Source organism: Hippopotamus amphibius, chromosome 3 (assembly GCF_030028045.1).
Source record: "Hippopotamus amphibius kiboko isolate mHipAmp2 chromosome 3, mHipAmp2.hap2, whole genome shotgun sequence".
Lineage (NCBI taxonomy): Eukaryota > Metazoa > Chordata > Mammalia > Artiodactyla > Hippopotamidae > Hippopotamus > Hippopotamus amphibius.
In genome coordinates this window covers 152,351,307-152,376,871 of record NC_080188.1, presented here as the reverse complement: position 1 = coordinate 152,376,871, position 25,565 = coordinate 152,351,307, and the positions used below count along the sequence as shown (strand labels likewise).

The 25,565-nt window shown below is 38.8% G+C and overlaps 1 protein-coding gene across 1 annotated transcript in view; it reads right to left on the bottom strand.

Annotated features, from left to right (window-relative positions):
• Window positions 1-25,565, bottom strand: part of PPFIA4 (PTPRF interacting protein alpha 4) — a 123,804-nt gene that overhangs the window by 30,090 nt on the left and 68,149 nt on the right. The window lies entirely within an intron of this gene.

Genomic DNA, 25,565 nt, shown 5'->3' with positions numbered 1-25,565 from the left:
CAAGAAAATCTCCATGTAACCAGGTACAACAAAAGAAAAAAGAAGAAACGAGAGAGAGAGAGAAAGGAATAGGGACAGGATCTGTGACCCTGGGAGGGAGCTGTGAAAGAAGAAATGTTCCCACACCCTGGGAAGTCTCCTCATTGGTGGGGAGACCAGCCAGGATGGAGGGCAAGCTTCAGAGCTTTGGAGGAGAGCACAACCACTGGTCTGTGAAGGCAAAATGGAGAGAGACCTGTACAGATATACAATACCATGCACTCCCCAGTCTGAGAGGCTCTTCTCTGGTACAGGCAGGAGCTAGGTGCTAAAGCTTGGGCTTCAGAGGTCAACACTGGGAGATAACTGGGATTGGCTGCATGGAGACAGCCTGAAGGGGCTGGGATGGAGTGTGGCCACAACTGAGGGTACATGCAGAAGTCTGGGCCAGCCAGAGAAGCAAGGCACCACTGCAGGTGTGCAAGGGGAGGGGAGGGACCACCATAGGAACTTCTTTCCCAGTGCACACTCTCAGGCAATAGGACATGGCCTACATGAGCTCTGGGGGTGGGTGTGAGCCCCCACTGCCATTGTGGGCTTCACAGCAGGTGCAGGCCACTGCCACTGCTGACAGAAGCAGGAGTGAGTGTCAATTGCTGTCCCCACCCTCTCATGGGCCTAGGGGGTTTGTGTAGACTGTCACCACTGTTGAGAAACCCATGAGCTGCCCCCACTGTTGCAGTCCCCAGGAGTATGCATTGCATCTGTACACCCCCTACCAAGGGGATAACAGTCAGGACATGCTGAGGAAAGAGGTATAAGGTATCCAAACTAAAAGCAGCCCCTGTGCCAAAAATATTAAACCCACACAAGCTACACAGGGATGCTCCCACATATAACTAGCCTTCCAAGACTACAGTTGATAACTGTTTCTCCTAAACTCACAGAGTAAGAGAAATAGAAGTAAAATGAAGAAGAAGAGGAATGACTCCCAGTTAAAAGAACAAGAGAATTCCCCTGAAGGAACAAACAATGAAACAGATCTCTTCAGCCTAATAGACATTTCATTAGTGGGTAATGAAAATACTGAAGGAATTAAGAAATTCTATCAATAGAAATGCAGATTACTGTAAAAAAGGATTGAGAAACTGTAAGGAGGAGCCAAGAAAAATTAGAAAATTCATTTGCTGAGACAAAAGCTGAGGTAAAGGCAATGAATAGCAGAATGAATAATGCAGAAGAATAAAGAAGTGTTCTGGAAGATAGAATAACGGAAATCACCCAATCAGAGCAGCAGACAGAAAGACAAATGAAGAAAAATAAAAGCCATATATGAGACCTATGGGATAATATAGCATGCCAAACTACACATAATAGGGATTCCAGAAGGAGAAGAAAGAGAAAGGAGGATTGAAAATGTATTTGAGGAAATTATGGCTGAAAACTTACCAAACCTAAAGTAGGAAATAGATATCCAGATACAAGAAGCACAGAGGGTCCCAAACAAGGTGAACCCATACAGACCTACACCAAGACATAGACTCAAAATAGCAGAAGGGCATAAAGAGGAAAACAAAGAGTTAATTACAAGGGAATCCCTTCCCCCTGCCCTATAAGGCTTTTGGCTGATTTCTCCACAGAAACATTGCAGACCAAAAGAGAGTGGCAAAATATTTTCAAAGTCTTGAAAGGAAATAATCTGCAACCTAGAATACTCTATCCAGCAAGATTATCATTTAGAATAGAAGGAGAGATAAAGAATTTCTCAGACTATAACAATATAGAGTTACTAAACCTATCCTAAAAGACATATTGAAAGGTATTCTCTAAATAGAAGACATAAGAAGAAGGAAGTCACAACTGGAAAGTAAATCACTTAAATAAGCCAGTATACAGATCAAAAGGAAAAGAAATCTATCTGTGAGAACAATGATAAACACAAGGAACAGCAAAAAGATAAACATGAAGATGTAAAAGAGGACATCAAAGCCATAAAATGTGTGTGAGGAGAGTAAGAATATGTAGATTCTTATTTTTTTTAGAATGTGTTTGAGCTTACTTGACTATCAATCTAAAGCAAACAGATATAATAATGGGTTAACATACTTGAAAAAAAGTGTAACCACAAATCAAAACCATAAAATAGATTCACAAAAAACAAAAAGAACATAAGCATAAAATAAAAGGAAATCATCAAATCACTAAAAGAAAAACAAAAAGGAAGGAACAAAGGAGAAACAGAATCAACTGGAAAACAAAGCTTAAAATGGCAATAAATACATATTTATCAATAATTACCTTAAATGTCAACAGACTAAATGCTCCAATCAAAAGACATGGAATGGCAGACTGGAAAGAAAAACAAAAGCCTACAATATGTTGCCTATAAAAGACCCATTTTAGGGCAAAGGACACACATATATTGAAAGTGAGAGGATAAAAAAACATATTTCATGCAAATGGAAATGACAAGGAAACAGGGTCACAATACTCACATTAGACAAAATAGACTTTAAAACAAAGGCCATAAAAGAAATATAAAGAAGGACACTATATAATGATAAAAGGATCAATACAAAAAGAGGATTTTACACTCATCAACATATATGCACTTAATATAAGAGCACCCAAATACATAAAACAGATACTAACAGACATAAAGGGAGAAAATGACAGGAATACAATAATAGTAGGAGACTTTAACACCCTACTCACATCAATGGACAGATCTTTGAGAGAGAAAATCAATAAAGCAACAGAGATCCTACGTGTTACAATAGAACAATTAGACTTAATTGATATTTTCAGGACATTACATCAAAAACAAACAAACAAACAAACAAAAAACACACACAAAAAACAGAATACATATTCTTTTCAAGTGCACATGAAACATTCTCTAAGATCGACCACGTACTAGGGCACAAAACAAACATCAACAAATTTAAGGGTATAGAAATTATTTCAAGTATCTTCTCTGATCACAATGGCATAAAACTAGAAATCAATCACAGAAAAAGAAATGAGAAAAAAAACCAAATTACATGGAAACTAAATAACATGCTACTAAAAAATCAATGTGTCAACAAGGAAATCAAAAAGGAAATTAAAGAAATACCTTGAGACAAATGACAATGAAAACACAACCATAAAAAACTATGGGATGCAGCAAAGGCAGTTTTTAGAGGCAAGTTCATACAGATACAGGCCTTCCTCAAAAAACAAGAAAAATCTCAAATAAACAAACTAACCTATCACCTAGAAGAACTAGAAAGAGAAAAATAAACAAAACCTCAAGTCAGCAGAAGAAAGGAAATAATAAAGATCAGAGATAAATAAAATAGAGATTTAAAAAAATAGAAAAAATCAATAAAATCAAGAGCTGGTTCTTTGAAAGAGTAGAAAAAAACTGGCAAACCTCTGCCTAGACTCACTAAGAAGAAAAGAGAGAATGCAAATAAACAAAATAAGAAATGAAAACAGAAATATCAACCCATACTGCAGAAATACAAAACACCATAAGAAAATACTATGAACAAGTATATGCCAACGAATTCAACAGCCTAGAATAAACAACTTTCTAGAAACCTTCAGCCCACTCAAATTGAATCAAGAAGAAATAGATAATTTGAACAAGCCAATAACTAGAAATGAAATAGAATCTGTAATTTAACAACTCCCTACAAACAAAAGTCCAAGACTAGATGGCTTCACAGGTGAATTCTACCAAATATACATAGAAGAATATATACCAATCCTTCTCAAACTCTTCCAAAAGATAGATGAGAAGTGGACACTCTCAAAGATGTTCTATGAAGCCACAATTACTCTGACACCAAAACCAGACAAAGATACCATCAAAAAAGAAAATTACAGGCCAATATCTTTGATGAATATAGATGCAAAAATTCTCAACAAAATATTAGCAAACCAAATCCAATGGCACGAAAAAAAGATCATACACCATGAACACTGGGATCCATCCCAGTTTCACAAGGATCATTCAACATATGTAAATCAATCGTGATATACCACATCAACAAGAGAAAAGACAAAGACCATATGATCATCTCAATAGATGCAGAAAAAGCATTTGACAAATTTCAATATCCATTCATGATAAAAATTCTACCAAAGTGGGTATAGAGGGAACATATCTCAATAAAATAAAAGCTATTTATAACACAAACACATGGAGTATAAACAAAGTTACTAAATAATCAATGAGTCACTGAAGAAATCAAAGAGGAAATCCAAAAATACCTAGAGACAAATGACAATGAAAACATGATGACCAAAACCCTCTGGGATGCAGCAAAAGCAGTTCCAAGAGGGAAGTTTATAGCAATGCAATCGTACCTCAAGAAATAAAAATCTCAAATAACAACCTATCCTAACACCTAAAACAACTAGAGAAAGAAGAGTAAACAAAACCCAAAGTTAGTAGAAGGAAAGAAATCATGAAGATCAGAGCAGAAATAAATGAAATAGAGATGAAGAAAACAATAGCAAAGATCAATGAAACTAAAAGCTGGTTCATTGAGAAGATAAACAAAATTAATAAGCCTTTAGCTAGACTCATTGAGAAAAAAAGAGAGAGGATTCAAATCAATAACATTAGAAATGCAAAAGAAGTTACAATGGACACCACAGAAACACAAAGGGTCATAAGAAATTACTACAGTCAATATACACTAATAAAATGGACAACCTAGCAGAAATGGACAAATTCCTAGAAAGATACAACTTTCCAAGACTGAACCAAGAAGAAACAGAAAACATGAACAGACCAATCACAAGTACTGAAATTGAAATGTGATTAAAAATCTTCCACCAAGCAAAAGTCCAGGGCCAGATGGCTTCACAGGTGAATTCTATCAAACATTTAGAAAAGACTTAACACCCACCCTTCTGAAACTCTTCCAAAAAATTGCAGAGGATGGAACCCTCCCAAGCTTATTCTATGAGGCCACCATCACATTGATACCAAAACCAGACAAAGATATCACAAAAAAGAAAATTACAGGCCAATATTACTGATGAACACAGATGCAAAAATCTCAACAAAATATTAGCAAACAGAATCCAATAACACATTAAAAAGATCATACACAATGATCAAGTGGCATTTATCCCAGGGATGCAAAGATTCTTCAATATGTGCAAGTCAATCAATGTGATACACCATATTAACAAATTGAAGAATAAAAACCATATGATCATCTCAATAGATGTAGAAAAATCTTTTGACAAAGTTCAACAACTATTTATGATAAAAAAAAAAAAAAAAAGACTCTCCAGAAAGTAGGCTTAGAGGGAACACACCTCAACATAAAAAAGAACATATACAAAAAACCTACAGCTAACATTATACTCAAGGGTGAAAAACAAAGCATTTACTCTAAGATCAGGAACAAGACAAGGGTGTCCACTCTCGCCACTTTTGTTCAACATAGTTTTGGAAGTCCTAGCCACAGCAATCAGAGAAGAAAAAGAAATAAAAGGAATCCAAATTAGAAAAAAAAAAGAAGTAAAACTTTCACTGTTTACAGATGACATGATACTGTACATAAAAATTCTAAAGATGATACCAGAAAATTACTAGAGCTCATGAATAAATTTAGTAAAGTGCTGGAAACGAAGTTAATACACAGAAATCTCTTGTGCTCCTATACTCTAACAACAAAAGATCTGAAAGAGAGATTAAGGAAACAATCCCATTTACCATCACATCAAAAAAGAATAAAATACTTAGAGATAAACCTACCTAAGGAGGCAAAAGACCTGTATTCAGAAAACTATAAGATACTGATGAAAGAAATCAAAGATGACACAAACAGATGGAAAGATAATATACCACGTTCTTGGATTGCAACAATCAATATTGTGAAAATGATTATATTACCCATAGCAATCTGTAGATTTAATGCAATCTCTATCAAATTAACTAGGGTGTTTTTTTCACAGAATTAGAACAAAAAATTTTACAATTTGTATGGAGACATGAAAGACCCCAAATAGTGAAAACAATATTGAGAAAGAAGAATGGAGCTGGAGGAATCAGGCTCCCTGACATAAGACTATACTACAAAGCTACAGTAATTAAAATAGTATGCTACTGGCACAAAAACAGAAAAATAGATCAATGGAACAGGATAGAACGTTCAGAGATAAACCCGCACACCTATGGTCACCTAATCTATGACAAAGGAGGCAAGAATATACAGTGGAGAAAAGGCAGTCTCTTCAATATGTGGTGCTGGGAAAACTGGGCAGTTAATGAAAAAGAATGAAATTAGAACACTCCATAATACCATACACAAAAATAAACTCGAAATGGATTAAAGACCTAAAGGTAAGGCCAGATACCATAAAACTCTTGGAGGAAAATATAGGCAGAACACTCTTTGACATAAATCAAAATAAGATATTTTTCAATCTACTGCCTATAATAATGAAAATAAAGGCAAAAATAAACAAATAGGATTTAGTTAAACTTAAAAGCTTTTGCACAACCAAGAAAACCATAAACAAAATGAAAAGACAACCCTCAGAATGGGATAAAATATTTGCAAATGAAGCAACTGACAAGGGATTAATCTCCAAAATATACAAACAGCTCATGCAGCTCAATATCATTTTTCACAGAACTAGAACAAGAAATTTTATGATTTGTATGGAAATGCAAAAGACCCCAAATAGCCAAAGCAATCTTGAGAAGGAAAGATGGAGTTGGTGGAATCAGGCTTCCTGACTTCAGGCTATACTACAAGTCTACAGTGATCAAGACAGCATGGTTGGGCTTCCTAGGTGGCACAGTGGTTAAGAATCCGCCTGCCAATGCAGAGGTCACGGGTTTGATCCCAGCTCCAGGAAGATCCCACATACCATGGAGCAACTAAGCCCATGTGCCAAAAAAAAAAAAAAAGATCAAGAAGACACTATGGTACTGGCACAAAAACAGAAATATATATCAATGGACCAGAATAGAAAGCCCAGAGATAAACTATGGTCAACTAATCTATGACAAAGGAGCCAAGGATATACAATGGAGAAAAGGCAGCCTCTTCAATAAGTGGTGCTGGGAAAATTGGACAGCTACATGGAAAAGAATGAAATTAGAACACTCCCTAACACCATACACAAAAATAAACTCCAAATGGATTAAAGACCTAAATGGAAGGCCAGACACTATAAAACTGCTAGAGGAAAACATAGGAAGAACACTCTTTAACATAAATAACAGCGAGATATTTTTTGACCCATCCCCTAGAGTAATGGAAATAAAAACAAAAATAAATAAGTGGGACCTAATGAAACTTCAAAGCTTCTGCACAGCAAAGGAAACTATAAGCAAGATGAAAAGACAACCCACAGAATGGGAGAAAATATTTGCAAACGAATCAACAGACAAAGGACTAATCTCCAAAACATATAAACAGTTCATCCAGCTCAATATCAAGAAAACAAGCAACCCAATCAAAAAATGGGCAGAAGACCTAAATAGGCATTTCTCCAAAGAAGACATACAGATGGCCAAGAGGCACATGAAAAGCTGCTCAACATCACTAATTATTAGAGAAATGCACATCAAAACGACAATGAGGTATCACCTTACACTGGCCAGAATGGGCATCATCAGAAAATCGACAAACAGTAAATGCCAGAGAGGGTGTGGAGAAAAGGGAATGCTCTTGCACTGTTGGTGGGAGTGTACATTGATACAGCCACTATGGAGAACAGTATGGAGGTTCCTTGCAAAACTAAAAATAGAGTTGCCATATGACCCAGCAATCCCACTGCTGGGCCTATACCCAGAGAACACCATAATTCAAAAAGACACATGCACTCCAATGTTCATTGCAGCACTATTTACAATAGCCAGGGCATGGAAGCAACCTAAATGTCCATCAACAGATGAATGGATAAAAAAGATGTGGTACATTCATACAATGGAATATTACTCAGCTGTAAAAAGCAAGGAAACTGGGACATTTCTAGAGACATGGATGGACTTGGAGACTGTCATACAGAGTGAATTGAGTCAGAAAGAGAAAAACAAATACCGTATATTAACACATATATGCAGACTATAGAAAAATGGTACAAATTAACTGGTTTGCAAGGCAGAAATAGAGACACAGATGTAGAGAACAAACATATGGACACCAAGTGGGGAAAGTGGGGAGGTTTGGAGGGGAATGAATTGGGAGATTGGGATACCAAACTGTACGCTCTAAATATATGCAGTTTATTGTATGTTAAGTGTATCTCAACTAAAAAGAAAGTAAAAAACAAAACAAAACAAAACAAAACAAAAAAACAGAAAACAACCCAATCAAAAAAATTCATGGAAAACCTAAATAGGCACTTCACCAAAGAAGACATAGAGATGGCCAATAGGCACATGAAAAGATGCACAACATCACTAACTATTAAAGAACTGCAGATCAAAACTACAATGAAGTATTACCTCACACTAGTCAGAATGGCCAACATCAGAAAATCTACAAGCAATAAATGCTGGAGAGGGTGTGGAAAAAAGGGAACCCTCCTACACTGTTGGTGGAAGTATAACTTGGTACAGCCACTATGGAGAACAATATGGAGGTTCCTTAAAAAAAACTAAAACTAGAGTTACCATATGGTCCAGAAACACCACTCCTAGGCATGTATCCAGGGAAAACCATAATTTGAAGGGGTACATGCACCCCAATGTTCACTGCAGCACTATTTACAATAGCCAAGACATGGAAGCAACATAAACGTCCATCAACAGATGAATGGATAAAGAAGACATGGTACATGCATACAATGGAACATTACTCAGTCATAAAAAGGAAAGAAATAGTGCCATTTGCAGAGACGTGGATGGACCCAGTGACTGTCATACAGAGTGAAGTAAGCCAAAAGGGAAAAATAAATGTCATATAATACCTCTTATAGGTGGAATCTAGAAAAATGATACAGATGAACTTATTTGCAAGACACAAATAGAGTCACAGATATAGAGAACAAACTTATGGTTGCCAAGTGGGGAAAATGGGGTGGGATGAGTTGGGAGATTGAAATTGACATATATAGCTATGTATAAAATAGATAACTAATGAGAACCTACTATATAGCACAGGGAACTCTACTCAATGACCTGTGATGACCTAAATGGGAAGGAAATCTAAAAAAGAGTAGTATACATACATATATGTATAACTGATTCACTTTGCTGCACAGCAGAAACTAACACAACATTGTAAAGCAACTGTACTCCAATAAAAAATCAAAATAAAATAAAATTAAATAAATGCTATTTATGACAAACCCACAGCCAATATAATACTCAATAGTAAAAACCTGAAAGCCCTCCTGCTAAAATTTGGAACAGGACAAGGATGCTCACTCTCAGAACTTCTTTTCAATGTAGTATTGGAAGTCCTAGCCACAGCCAACAGACAAGAAAAATAAATAAAATATATCCAGATTGGAAGGGAAGAGGTAAAATTGTCATTATATGCAGGTGACATGATACTGTATATAGAAAGTGCTAAAGATTCCACACAAAAACTATCAGAATTGATAAATGAATTCAGCAAGGTAGCAGGATACAAGATTAACATACAGAAATCAGTTGCATTTCTTTACACTAACAATGAAATAATAGAAAGAAAAAAAATCAATGTCTTTTAAAATTGCACTAAAGAATATATTTAGGAATAAACCTGACCAAGGACATGAAAGACTTACATGTTAAGAACTATAAAACATTAATAAACGTGATTCAATAAAGATGATTTAAAGAAATGGAAAGATACTCCATGCTCTTGAATTAGAAGAATTAATATTGTTAAAATGGCCATACTAACCAAAGCAATTTACAGATTTAATATGATGCCTATCAAATTACCCATGACATTTTTCACAGAACTAGAGCAAATAAGGCTAAAATTTATATGGAACCATAAAAGACCCAGAGTTGCCAAAGCAATCCTGAGGGAAAAGAACAAAGAAGGAGGCATAACCCTCCCAGACTTCAGACAATACTACAAAGCCACAGTAATCAAAACTGTGTGGTATTGGCACTAAAACAAACATAGGAATCAATGGAACAGAATAGAGAGCCCAGAAATAAACCCACACACCTATGGATAATTAATCTTTGACAATGAAGGTAACAATATACAATGGGGAAAAGACAGTCTCTTCAGCAAGTGGTGCTGGGAAAGCTGAACAGCTGCATGTAAATCAAAGGAATTAGATCACACCCTCACACCATGCACAAAAATAAACTCAAAATGGTTTAAAGACTTAAACACAAAACAAGACACGATAAAACCCCTAGAAGAGAATATGGGCAAAACAGTCTCATATAAATTGTACTAATGTTTTCTCCCAAGGCAATAGAAATAAAAACAAAAATAAACAAATGGGACCTAATCAAACTGACAAGCTTTGGCACAGTAAAGGAAACCATAAACAAAACAAAAAAGACAACATACAGAATGGGAGAAAATATTTGCAAACAATACAATCAACAAGGGCTTAATTTCCAAAATATACCAACAGCCCATATAACTCAACAACAACAGCAACAACAAAATAAACAATCCAATTGAAAAATGGGCAGAAGACATTTCTCCAAAGAAGACTTGGCCCAGTAGGCACATGAAAAGATGCTCAACACTGCTAATGATTAGAGAAATGCAAATCAAAACTACAATGAGGTAACGCCTCACACCAGTTGGAACAGCCATTATTAAAAAGTCTACAAATAACAAATGCTAGAGATGGTGTGGAGAAAAGGGAACCCTCTTACACTATTGGTGGGAATGTAAGTTGGTGCAGCCACTATGGAAAACAGTATGGAGGTTCCCCAGAAAGCTAAAAATAGATTTATCATATGATCCAGCAATCCCGTTCCTGGTTATATATCCAGGTGAACCTATAATTTAAAAAAGATACATGTACCCCTATGTTCATAGCAGCACTATTCACAACAGCTAAGACATTGAAACCACCTAAATGTCCATTGACAGGTGAATGGATAATAAAGATGTGATACATATATATGAGGGAATACTGCTCAGCCATAAAAAAAGAATGAGATAATGCAGCAACATGGATGCAAGTAGAGATTATTATACTAAGTAAAGTCAGAAAGAGAAAGACAAATACCATATGATATCACTTATGTGTGGAATCTAAAATATAACACAAATGAACTTATCTATAAAGCAGAAAAAGATTCACAGACATAGAGAACAGATCTGTGGTTGCCAAGGGGGTGGGATGGAGGAGGGTTGGACTGAGAGTTTGGGGTTAATAGATGTAAACTATTACATATAGAATATATGGACAACAAGGTCCTACTGTATAGCACAGGGAACTATATTCAATGTCCATGGATAAATCATAATGGAAAGAATATAAAAAAGGAATGTATATATGTATATCTTAGTCATTTTGCTGTACAGCAGAAATTAACACAACATTGTAAATCAACTACACATCAATAAAAAAAGAAAACAGACTGAAAATTGATGTGTTAAACATTCAACTTAAGAAATTCAAATCACCTCACACTCATACTTGACAGAGTGGCTATCATCAAAATGACCACAGATAACAAATATTGGCGAGGATGTGGAGAAAAGGGAATTTAGTACACTATTGGTGGGAATGTAAATTTGTGTAGCCACTATGGAAAACGTTATCATGGTTCCTCAGAAAACTAAAAATATAGACCTATCATATTATTCAGCAATTCTACTCTGGGTATGTATCAGAAGAAAAGAAACAAACAAAAAATTTGAAAAGACATATGTACACAGCAAAGACACTTATGGGGAAGATCCAGATGTGGCCTCTCAGGGCAGACGGTCCTACATGCCTGTGATCCAGATAAGAAACCACAGGGGAATGAAATCTCGGGTGTAACTTGGATTTTCAGAGTCCACATCATCCAAGGTGTGCCTAAAAGTGTCACTTTAAGAAAATATATAGCGACTTCCCTGGTAGTCCATGAAGAATTTGCCTTCCAATGCAGGGGTTGTGGGTTCAATCCCTGGTCAGGGAGCTAGGATCCCACATGCCTCGTGGCCAAAAAACCGAAACATAAAACAGAATCAATATTGTAACAAGTTCAATAAAGAGATTAAAAATGGTCCACATCAAAAAAATTTTTTAAAAAAAGGAAAATAAATAGAAAGTTCAGGAGGGCCTTCAAGGTAGCAGAGGAGTAAGATGTGGAGATCACCTTCCTCCCCCAAATACATCAAAAATACATCTACATGTGGATCAGCTCCTACAGAACACCTACTGAAAGCTGGCAGAAGACCTCAGACTTCCAAAAAGGCAAGAAAATCTCCACATAACTAGGTAGGGAAAAGAAAAAAAAAAGAGAGAGACAAAGGAATAGGGACAGGACCTGTGCCTCTGGGCAGGAGCTGTGAAGAAGGAAAAATTTTTGCTCACTAGGAAGCCCCCTCAATGGCAGGGATGGGGGAGGGCTTCAGAGCCTCAGAAAAGAGGGCAGCAATGGGGGCGTGGAAGGCAAAGCAGAGAGAATTCTGCACAGAGGATTGGTGTCAACCAGCACTTCCCAGCCTGAGACACCTGTCTGCTCACTGGGGCACGTGGGAGCTGGGTGCTGAGGCTGGGGCTTTGAAGGTCAGACCCCAGGGAGAGGACTGGGGTTGGCTGTGTGAAGACAGCCTGAGGGGGCTAGTGTGCCACAGCTGAGGGAGTCTGGGAAAAAGCCTGGGCCTGTTGGAGAGGCAAGGCACCATCGTTGCAGGGTGTGTGAGGAGAGGGGTGGGCCCACCAGAGGAGCTTCTTGCTGCATGCAAGGCACAGGGCAGCTCACTGCCTGTACACTCCAGAGGTGGGTGTGAGCTGCAGCTGCTATCTTGGACCCCAGAGATGGGTCACCTACTACTGCCACTGCTGCCACCAAGAGTCCTGTGAGCAAGTGCAGGTCACTGCCAACACCTTCCCCAGAGCCTGTGCAGCCTGCCACTGCCGAGGGTCCTGTGATTCAGGGCCAACTTCCCCAAGGAGAATGCAAGGCATGCCTTAGGCTGTTACAACTTCCTGCTGGCCTCTGCTGCCACAGGCACTCCCCCCACATCCCATTTGTGACTGTCTTATCCCTCCCTTGCCCTGGCCTGAGTGAGCAAGTGAGCCCTAATCAGCCACTGCTTTCGTTTGCTCTTGCCTGGGCAGGAATAGATGCCTGAGGGTGGCCCACAGGCAGAGGTGGGGCCAAAACCAAAGCTGAGCTCCAGGGGCAGTGCAACCAAAGAAGAGAAAGGGAAATCTCTCCATGTAGCCATAGAAGCAGTGGATTAAATCCCTGCAATCGGCTTGGTAAAGCCTGCATCTATGAAATATCTGAATAGATGAGTGTTCCCACAAGTGAGGCTGTGAAGTTTGGGGGCAACTGTGGACTTTGGAAGCAAGTACACACAGGAGTAAGGCCAGATCAGAGTTTGAGCTGGCCCCACATTGCCCACAGCAGGTCCATAGACCTACCTAGAATTTGGAGGACTTCCTGGGTAGGCAGAGATTGTGGTGCACTGTGAAGGCAAGGACCCTGACAGCTGAGGCCACAGGAAAATATTATCATCACTACTCCTTTTTTCTTTTTGTTCTGTTGTTCTTTTTAATTATTCTTTTAATTCTTATTTTTTATTTACTTTTTCTTTCTTTTCTTTTTTATGCTTTTACTTTTAATGTTAATTTTACTTCTTTCCTATTTCTGCTATACTTTTTCATTATATTGTGTTTTTTTTGTTTTGTTTTTTCCTTTGTTTTGCTTTGTTATTGTCTTCTTTTTAACTACATTTTCTATTTTTCTATTTTTACTTTATTTTGTTCTTTTGTATTTTTTCCTTTTGTGTTTTTCTTTTGTTTTTATCTTTTTTTAATGACTTTTGTGTGCTTGTTTTATGATTTCTTTGTGTTTTTTAGTTTGCTTTCTGCTTTTGATTTATTTTTGATTTTCTTGTTTTTGTTAGTTTAGTTTTTAGCATTTGTTTTTGTTTTTGGGTTTATTTATTGGTTTGGTTGCTCTCTTCTTTTTTTTCTTCTCTCTCTCTTTTTTCCTTTTCTTTTCCTTTCTTTTTGGGAGTGTATGTGTGTTTCTTTGTGTGTTTTTGTCTGTTTAGTTTTGCTTTTACCATTTGTCTTGGGGGTCTGTTTATTCATTTTCTTTTCTTTTCTTTTTCTTTCTTTCTTTTTTCTTTTTCTTCTGCTCTGTGTGGCTTTCAGGGTCTTGGTGCTCTGGCCAGGGGTCAGGCCTGATTTGGAGAGCTGAGTCCAAGATGTTGGACCACCAGAGAACTCTCAGCCCCAGGGAATATTAAGCAGTGAGACCTCTCCCAGAGGTCTTCATCTAAACTCCAAGACTCCACTACACCCAACAGCCAGCAAGTTCCAGTACTAGATGCCTCAGGCCAAACAACTAGCAAGACAGGAACACAATCCCATCCATTAGCAGACATACTGCTAAAGTCATATTAATCTCACAGACACCCCAAAACACACCACTGGTCCAGGAAGATCCCACATGCCACAGAGCAATTAAGCCCATGTGCCACAACTACTGAGCCTGCATGCCTCAACTACCAAAACTGTGTGCCACAACTACTGAAGCCTGTGCACCTAGAGCCCATGCTCCACAACAAGAGAAGCCACCACAATAAGAAGCCCGCACACTGCAACAAAGAGTAGCCCTGCTCATCACAGCTAGAGAAAGCCTGCATGCAGCAATGAAGACTCAACACAGACATTAAATAAATAAATAAATTTTAAAAAAGGAAAAAATTCAAGAAATTAAAGAAAGGACAATAGATTAAACTCGAAGAAATTAAAGGAAGAAAATGGTAAAAACAAGAATTAATAAAATAGAAAACAATACAGAGGATCAATAATACCAAACTTTGTTTTTTGAAAAGTCTAATTAAATTGATGAAACTTTGGCAAGAATGATCAAGTGTAAAAAAGAAGACACAACTCAAAAATATTAGTAATTTAAAGGGGAGGAACACAAAATTACATAGGCTACAAGGACTTTAAGAAGATAATAAGATGCTGTTATGAAAAATTTTGTGCCAAATATTTGAAAATTTAGGTGAAATGGAAAAATTCCTTTAAAAAATAACTTACCAAAACTAACTCAAGAAGAAAAAAACATCTGAATAGTTGTTTAATCAGTAAAGAAATTGAGTCAGTAGTTCACCAAATATTCAGGAAATAAGTAATTCCAATCTTACGAAAAGTCTTCCAGAAATAAAAACAATGAAAAATTGTGAACTCATTTTATGAATCTAGAATAATCTTGATATAAAAACTAGGTTTTAAAAAAGCATGAGAACAGAATTTTAGGCCATTCTATCTATTAATATACATGAAAAATATAAACAAAATATTAGCAACCAGATACAGAAACATAAAAATATACTACATCTAGACTGAAATGGGTTTATTCTAGGAATAAAAGTTGCCTTGCAATTTTTTTTTAAATTAAGTAATATAATTCACCACACTAACAGATTAAAGGAGAGCTTCCCTAATGGCACAGTGGTTAAGAATCCACCTGCCAATGCAGGAAACATGGGTTCAAGCCCTGATCTGGGAAGATCCCACATGCTGCAGAGCAACTAAGCCCCTGTGCCACAACTACTGAGCCTGTGTTCTAAAGCCTGTGAGCCACAGCTATTGAGCCCACATGCCACAACTACTGAAGCCCGTGTGCCTAGAGCCCGTGCTCCACAAGAGGAGCACAGCAATGAGAAGTCCACACACTGCAAAGAAGAGTAGCCCCTGCTGGCCACAACTAGAGAAAGCCCGCCTATGTGCACAACAATGAAGACCCAACACAGCCAATAAACAAACAAACAAACAAATAAATAAACAAAATTTAACAAACAGATTAAATGGGAAAAATCATCTTATTTGCTGCTGAAAAAGCATTTGATTGACTCTCCATTCATGATAAAAACTCAGCAAACTAGAAGCTGAAGGAAATTAATAAAAGATAGCTTTTTAAAACTCACATTGAACATTATACTTAATGGTGAATATTTGAAATCTTCTCTACAAGACCAAGAACAAGAAGAGAATGTGCATTATCACCCCACTGACCTGGAAGTTTTTAAGCAAGACACAGAAGGAGGGAAAAGAGCAAAGGAAGAGAGAGAGGAAAGTTATAAGAATTGATAAGGAGGAACCAAAAGGGTCATTTTTCACAGGAGATAAGATCATCTATTGGCAAATCTTAAGAAAACCACAAGGTTAGTGGACAAAAAAAAACAATATAAAAAAATCAGTTTTACTTAATTTTATTCCCATGAACCAGCAAAAACAGATAAAGAATGTAACTTTTAAAACTACAGTCATTTAAAATAACATCAAAATATAAAGTAGGAATAAATCTAACAAATGACTGCAAGATTTTTATGAAGAAATATTTAAAACTTTATTGAAAAACATTAAAGGAAATTTGTTTCATGTAGCAAACACTTGTGCAGAACCCACTACATGTCAAGTAATTCTAATGCTTTACAGCTATTAACCTAATAAATCCTCATAACCACTCCTATGAGAAAGGCACTTTTATTATAATCATTCCATTTACAGTTAAGGAAACTAGAAACTATCATGAAGTTACAAATCTACTGAGTGACAGAGCTGGAATTTGAGCCAAAGCATATTCGCTATAGAATCTTGTATTATGTTGCCTTTCTTGGTGAATAAAATAAATGGAGAGAGACATCCTATTTATGGTTTAGAATACACAAAATATAAATATGTCAGTTCTCTTCTAAATTATAAGGATGTCAAATTCTCCCCAAAATTAATCTATAGTTTCAATGGAATTCCAATCGAAATTCCAAGAGATGCCATCATGATTCAGGTACAGCATCCAACTATGTTTTGAAGTACATTTGCAGTGCAGGGAACAAATCAGATAACTGCTGTGATCCATGTAGAAGCCAAGGACTGGACTGTTCCATTTATTAAGCACCTACTATATTCCAGTCACTGCTCTAGAAACTAGGATACAGTGATTCATAAGATAGACAAGGTCCTTGCTCTCATTGAGTTTTTCATCAGAGGTACTTTTATTCCTACCTTTGAAAAAATAATTGGCATCAGATTACTCCTCACACTGAGAATTTATTTATTTATTTATTTATTTATTTATTTATTTATTTATTTTGGGTTGAATCAGGCCTTAGCTGTGGCATGTGGGATCTTTGCTGTGGCATGCAGGATATTTCATTACAGCATGTGAGCTCTTTGCTGCAGCACTTGGGCTTCTCTCTAGTTGTAGCACTCAGGCTCCAGAGTTTTGGCTCCAGAGTACGTGGGCTCTGTAGTTGTGGTGCAGAGGCTTAGTTGACCTGCAGAATGTGGGATCTTAGTTCCTCAACCAGGGATTGAAGCTACATCCCTTGCATTGGAAGGCAGATTCTTAACCACTGGACCATCAGGGAAGTCCCCTCACACTGAGAACTTTAAAAGCTGGATAAAAGTGTTTGAAGGCACAAAGCTGGCAGCCAGGACTTGAAGGGCCAAGATCCAAAGAAAAGGGAAATGTGCTCTGTTGAGCCCAACATTCTAAAGAAAATTTTCAATCAAGACATTTGCCTAAAATGTGCACACGTGAGGCAATGCTTCAAGAAAGCAAGTAGAAATTTCAGCAATCTTTATGGATTGGGGGGTGGAGGAGAGGGCAGAATTAGAGTTCAGGGCCCCAGGCTTTCAGTTTAGCCACCAGATATCCTAGAAGTACGTAAAAGATGGAAATAAGTAAGTCTTAATTGGATCAAGTTAATCTGATTATAATTTATCTGCATAACACAAGACAATTAAAGCCTTATTTGGAGGAAGTTAACATCATTGAGAGCTTCTACACTTTCTGAGAAAAAAATATCCAGCAAATAATTGAAAATTGACAACACAAGAAAGACTAAAAGCCAAGAAAAAAAAGACCCAACACCCACAAAAGAACCACCCACAGGTGGTTCAGATTTTTTATTTACCAGATGCAGACTTTAAGATAACTATGATTAATGTATTTAAAAAAGTAATTTGAACTGAATGGAAATCCTAGGACTGAAAAGTACAATACCATAAATTAAGAATTCATTTGATGAGTTTAACAGCAGATTAGACAAAGCAAAAGGGAGTATTGGTAAACTGGAAGATGCAGGAATAGGAAATATTCAGATTAAAATACATACCCCCAAAAGGGTGGAAAATGTGTGAGGCACATAGTACATAGTTAAAATCCCAATATACACATAATTGGAGTTCCAGAGGAGAGTGAGAAGAATAAGACAGATGCAGTATTTGAGGAGATACTTCACATCGAAGTATCCCAAATCCTAGAATATTTCAAAATGAAGCCACAGACTGAAGAATACCCCAAAAAACCAAACCTCCTCTCCCAAATCTAAATACATCATAGTAAACTAGAAAAAACAAAACCAAAGAGAACATGTTAAAAGCAGGCAGAGTAAAAGCAAACATTGCTACAAAGGAGCAACTATAATATAATTAGTGAACTTCTCAACAGAAACAATGAAAGCCAGAAGACAATGGAATAACATCTTTAATGTGTGGAAAACAACCACATGTAGCATTCTATAAACAGCAAAAAAAATCTTGGAGTGACATCAGGAAGACGGCAGAGTAAGAGATAGCAGCACTGTTTCCCCAACAAACAACAGAGAGTTTTCTACTAACAAAAATAGCTCTGGGAGGGCCCAAGAGTCTAGTTAAGAACTATAGCAACACAGTGGAACAAAAACCAAAAAATAGCCACACAGGAAGATTACTAGGGAGACTGGCTTAGCTGACATGTCCGGAGATGGCTAGGAATAAACAAGAAGGGAAGGGGCTATGAGTATTAGCATCATCACAGTTCCCAGTGGCTTTCTCTATGGAGAACTCTGGAAGCCTTTGTCACTAAGGACCTCAACAGCTCCCACAACTGCTGCAGGCTCCCCACAGCTTTCACAGCAGAGGACCCTGAAGTGTTCAGACTGTGGAGGCCTGCTCCACAGAAGACATGTGGCACAGACTGTGGAGGCCTGCTCCACAGAAGACATGTACAGCTTTCACCACTGAGGTGACCGACAGCTTCATATTACATACAAAACTCAGTTCCAGACAAAGAGACCTAATGTAAAGTTGAAATGATAAAATTTCTGGAAGAAAATAGTACCTTCATTACCTTGCAGTAGGCAAAGATTTTTTAAATAGGAACTAAAAGCATTAACTCTAAAGGAAAAGAAGTGGAAAGTCATCTTAACAGTGAAAAGGCAAACCAGCATGGGAAAAGTTATTTGTAATACTTATATTTGACAAAGGACTCCTATTGAGAATATATGAGGAACCCCTACAATCAATAAGAAAATGACAAACAATCCAATAGAAACATGGGCAAAATACTTGAAGAGGAATTTCACAAATGAAGAAATCTGAATGGCCAAAAAATATCTCAAAAATATTCAGCAGGGATAAGCAAATTTTAACGAGATGCCATTTTGTTTCCTACAGATAAACAAACAAACAAACAAAAACTAAGTCTGACAATATCATCATTAGTGGAAGTATAATTGGTGCAATTACCTTGGAAAACAGTTTTAGTATTATCAAGCAAGCTTTAAGATGCATATAACTCTGTAAGCCAGCAACTTCATTTCTATGTATATAGCCTAGAGCAACTCTTCCACACATGCATCAAGAGACATGAAGGAGAATATTCATTGCAGCATAGTATTCAGTACTCTCAAACTGGGAAAAAAATACTTTCCATCAGCAATAAAATTTAGAAGTAAGTTGTGATGTAGTCACACAATGGAATTCCACACTACAAAGAAAAGAAAATGAATTGCAATACACATAACACAGATGAAAGATGTTAGTCACAAAAAAATATGTATACTTTGATTCTATTGAAATATTCAAAAACACATAAAATCAAAAGTTATGCCATTTAGGGATTAAAAACATGATAAAACTGTAAAGAAAAGCAAAGGAATGATAAGTACCAAATTAATGGGTGAGATCAGGGAGGCATTCAAAGGCAATGCTGCCATGTTCTCTTTCTTAAACTGGATGGTGGGAATACAAGTGTTTGTTAAATTGTTATTTTTATGCTGTATACCTTATAAATAAATATTACTTTATAATTAGTAAAATTTGATACAATTAGAACTTTGTCTTTTACATAAATATATGTAAAATATATTTACATATAAATATATGTAAAATATAAATCTTTAATACACATTTCTGATTATGTGGCTCATGACAGAAAAAACATGGTTGTCTCTGTACTAGGTTTCACTAAGTAGAAGACCACAGTCATTGCTGAAATGCTCTTCCTGAGAAGAGGGAAAGTCCTAACCACAGAGTATAACACTGGCTCAGGTTGCCATAACAAAATACCACAGACTGGGTGGCTTAAATAGCAGACATTTATTTTCTCACAGTTCTGGAAGCTGGAAGTCCAAGATTAGGGTGCCAGCATGGTCAGGTTCTGGTGAAGACTCTCTTCCTGGCTTGCAGATAGCTGCCTTCTTACTCTGCTCATATGGCCTTTTTTCAGTGCATGTGGAGAGAGAGCAAGCTCTCTGGTGCCTCTTCTTAGAAGGGCACTGATCCAATCACAAGGGCCCCACCCTCATAACCTCATCTAACATTTATATCCTCCCAAAGGCCCCATCTCCAAATATCATCATATAATCATATCATTCACATATGAATTTGAGGGGTGGGGAGGACAAAACATTCCAGTCCATAACATATAGTCACCCAGATTAGCTAATTATCACTTTGGCAGGTTGAGAGGGGCTGATGCACAGAGGCCTTATGCAGAATATGTGTTTTTAGGGGTTAGGAATGAGAATGCAGAAAGATCCCAAGGGCTCTCACCTTATTCCCTTCAACAAGGTGGAAGGCTTGCTTAGCTCTAGGGACTTAGAAAGCCACTGCTTCTGAACCCCTTTGCCATGGGTGGTACCTGTCTCACAGTCCCCTCAGGTTTTCTGTGTACATTCCATCTGCCTTGCAGCTGCTGGCCCTGCCCAGCCAAGGGTTGAGGAGGGAGAACACTGTTTCTGTGCAATTTCCTTAAACGGGCACTTCCTTCTTAAGAGAATTGTTCCCTAGAGATTTCCTCAACATTTGCAATGACAGAGAGTCCACACACAGGCTTGGGGTTAGGGAAGAAGGCACAAAAGGGAAGAGATTTAAATTCTAAAGCAGAGAAAATTAAAATCCTGCCAGAAGCAGAATAAGATGGGGAAGGATAGGAAAGCTTCTGCTTTTGGTCTTAGTATTGGGGTTTCAGAGAACAGATGGCTGGGGGTTATTTATAACTTATAACAGGCAGAGCTGAGATCTGTGAAATGCCAATGGCTTGGCTAACAATGGATGAGGCCAGAGTGACTGAGACCTCCACAAGGACTCCTAGAATGTGCATTTTGGTGTATTTGGGGAGGGGCAGGGGTTCCACCATAGATAGGTTATGGAGCCTAAGCTCCATCCTCCAGGCGAGGTGGGAAGCCCTCAAGAGAATCGCTGCTTTTAGGAATAATAATAGTCCCACTGATAATAATAACTAACATGTTATTAGCTGACTGGGTGCCAGGCACTAAGCTAAGTGCATTTATTTGTAAAATGAGAAAACTGAGGCTTGCTGAGGGTAAGTAAACATCCTAAGACCTCATAGCTATAAGTAGTGAAGCTCTCTGTCTGGCACCCTGGTTTGTGTGGGAGGGGGGATAGGCAAAGTGTCTAGACATCTTCTCCTGTCACATCAGCCCTTAGCAACCTAAAGAGGCAAGATCATAGGGGTAGAAATCTGGACCAAGAACTCTGATGGGGTGATGAAGGGGACAGAGAACTGGTAGACCCAAGAGAGGTACAGAGGCACAGCTCTGAACAATACATGTTTGTGTGTACATCCAGGTGAACACCTGGATAAAGGCAGTGTGATTATATGTAGAAGACATTAAATGCTTATTAAATAAATATATCCTGGCTCTTGAGGACAAGGCAGGCAGGTGCTAAAGTCCAATATGGCTTATTCCACTCTGCCATCTGTCACCTCAGGCAAGCCACTTCCTCCTCTCTAGTTCTCAGTCTTTCCTCTTTAAAACAAGACAGTTGGTCTAAGATTCTTCCCAGCTCTGATCATCTATGCCTCTATAATGTCTCCGCAGTTAGCAAATGTGGGGAAGAGAAGTGTTGGGGATATCAGAGGTCAAAAGTCAAGCTCTTGGCTATCAACCTCCAAGGCCAAGAGCCACGCCTTGGCAAGGACAGCCAGCAAGAGCAAAGCAAAAGGAAGACAAGTCTGGAGGTGCTGTCAGGGAGTGTGGCAAGGAGTGAGGTGCCATGAGTACCACCAATCATGCCAACACCCACTCCCAGGGCTATGCACTGGTGCCAGGCATGCCCACCAATGGGTGGATAGGATGCTCCCAAATTCATGACTCCAGGAGTGAGGCTGTCTGTCTCAGAAAAACAAAGCCCCAGGCAACTTGATGCAGCTCACTGACTCCTCAGGCTGCAACAATCCTTTTGAAGGTCACAGTGTCCAGCCTCCTGCCTCTATTAGTGTACAATTTTATGTCTTCCTGAACCACATCTTCATCTTTTCCCCAGTGGATATCATTAACTTCCAAAGGGCCAGGAATTCACCCCAGGTCACAGAGCATGTGGGCTGTGATGTTCAGGTCAACCCAGAGGAGAAATAACCCTGCACCACAGAAGTGACTTGCTTTGATGAGAGGGGCTCCGTTGTTTAGCTCAGCTCATTAGCAAGCATGTAGTGAACAGCCACCATGTGCACTTGCTGGGTACCCACTATATACCCAATCTGAAGAGGAGTTGGTTACCACAGTCATCCAAGGCCTAACTCTGAGGTAGCAAACCTTAACGGAAAAGACTGTCCACTGACTTTGAGGTGGTCAGGCTGGGTTCTAATCCTGCATCTATCTTCAATTAGTACCATTAGAAAATTTCTTAACCGGAACTCCCAGTCTGAAAATTGTAGTAATGATACCTACTTCATAGAATCATTGTAGAGACAGAATAGTTAATGAGACATTGTAAAGGTAAAATAGTGCCTTGGCAAACAAGAAAGTCCTAAATGATGCTGTAGCTGTTGATGATGACATGGTGATGATGGTCACATTGTCCCCCCTGAGTCAATCCTACTTTAGGCCCAGGGTACTTCCATGACTATCCAACACCCACTGGGTGATACTAGATGGAGAATGCAGCTGGCTATGCGTTCAGGAATCCAAGAAAACATTGCCCCTCACTCCTGGACCAGGAAGCATGAGAGCCTCACTAGCAAACAAAGGAAACTGTCACTTTCAGAAATCTGGATACAGTCAAGAAAGATGAGAAACAGGTAACTGGAGACTTGAGAAGCCAGACACAGGGTTGTGAAAGCAGCCCTATTAAGAGACCAGGAAGGGAGGAATGGGGTGGGGGAAGGGCAGATGCCTGAGATCCAATCCCAGTCTGGTCCCCTGACCCACCTTCCAGGGTCTCAACTTCCCCATTTATAAATGCAGAAAAGCAAACTATAGGCTGAGGTGAACTATGGCTAGAAATTTGAAGTCAGGGCTCTGTCTCTATTGTTACGGAGCCAAGATGGGGTGAGGACAAGGAACATACAAGTTGGTGAATGTCTGGATGTGTGAATTCCATAGGTGGTCTGAGAGTGTGAGGCTTGGAACTTCAGGAATGGAAACAGCCTGCTGAGGAAAAGTCCCTGGGCCCAGGAAGCAAATTTACCCAACTACACATTTACCACCAGGAGGCCACCTGCTTTCAGAGGCAGAAAAGCAAATGGGTCCTGCTTTGGGCTGGCCCAAGCTCCCACAAAGAGGGGAATGCAGAGAGGCAGTATGGCTCAGGGAAAATACTCCAGGATCTGGAGAGTGGAATGCAGTGTTCCCACAGCTTGCTATGCAGGGAACGCAGCAGATGGAACTGCCCTGACTTGGGGAAACATTTGGTTCCTTGTCTCACACCAACTCACTGGAGGGGATTGTGAGGAGGGCCTGGAAACAGACAAACAAAAGAAAAGGTCAGGAAAGAGAACGCCAGGAAGCTGTGCAGAAGTTTCCTAAGAATCTTCCAGAGGCCTTGAGCAGGTGGTGACAAAAGCTCAAACTGGATGGGACCTTCCAGAACACAGAATCCAATTCCTTTATTTTACAGATCTGGAAAATAAAGCCCCTAGAGAAGTCAGCATAGTACAGTGGAGAGAGGCTGTGGAGTCAGGGAGACATGAAATCACCACATAAAAGCTATGTGATTTCTCCTTTGTAAAGGGACTGTGTCACTTGTAAGAAGTGAATGAGGTAATGTATATAGACCACTTAGCACAGTGGCCAGCACACAGTAGATACTTAGTGAACATTAGCTGCTGTTTCTCAAGGTCACATTGGAGTTAACAGCAGACCTAGGACTAGAGTCCAGATGTTCTGACTCTTGATCCAGTGAGTTATACATTCTACCACTCAGCTACAGAAAAGTGTCGAAGACAAAACATGCCTATGATGTGCTGATAGGGGTGGGGTAGGGAGGGGGTGAAGTTAGAAGGGATTTTCTCATGACCAAAGAATGGGAATGTATTACCAAAGGTTCCATTTTGGGAACTTATTTAAGTGTGTGCTTGGAATGGATTAAAGGCTGGGAATGAACTAAATGTCATCCTGATGACCTGTTTGGCTCACAGATTCAGGAAGTCAACTTACCAGAGGCAAGGCTGGTTATACTGTTCTCTAAACCCCTGAAAAGAAAGGAAATGAATATGCAATCATTCATTCAACAAACATTTATTGAGCATATGATATGCCCAGAGAAACAGGGTTTCTAATTACCATTTTGCCTATGAGGAAATGAAAGTTCCAAGATATTAAACGAAGAAAGGGTCATACAACTAGCAAGTGTCAGAACTAGGATTCAATGCCACCTTGATCTGATCTTTGCCCTGCACCACACTGCATCTCCTGTCTTCTGATAGAGAGAAAGGAGCAAGTTGTGTCTAGGGCTGACATCCTCAGAATGGTGTGCATGGACAGAAGGTCTAGGGAGAACACCTGGCTTGCCCCTTCCTAAGAGCAGAAGTAGTCATTGGAAGCTGCCTTGTGACCTTGTCCCTGGAGCTGCCCAGCTTGCTCTGGGGGCCACCTGCCCTGGGTAGGAATCTCTGTTTAGGATCCCATGGCTTTCTCTCCAGGACCAGACCTCTCCCAGGACCACTCCCCAAGGCAGCCTCACTGCCCAGGAGCTCCACTGGTATTGCCATACTCACATCCTGACTGATTAGAGGCAGGCAAAGAAGGAAATTCACGCACAGACATATTTCCTGGGTGATGGGAGAGACAGCAGGGAACCCTCATTCTTTAGGGAGATGCAGCCCCTTTCCCCAGAGAGCCCCCAGGATGATAGAGTGATAGAATAAACACTATTTCTGCTCTTAGAGAGCTCCTAGTTTGATGGGGGACACACAGACAAAGGTAGGTTCAATATTACTCATGGAGCTA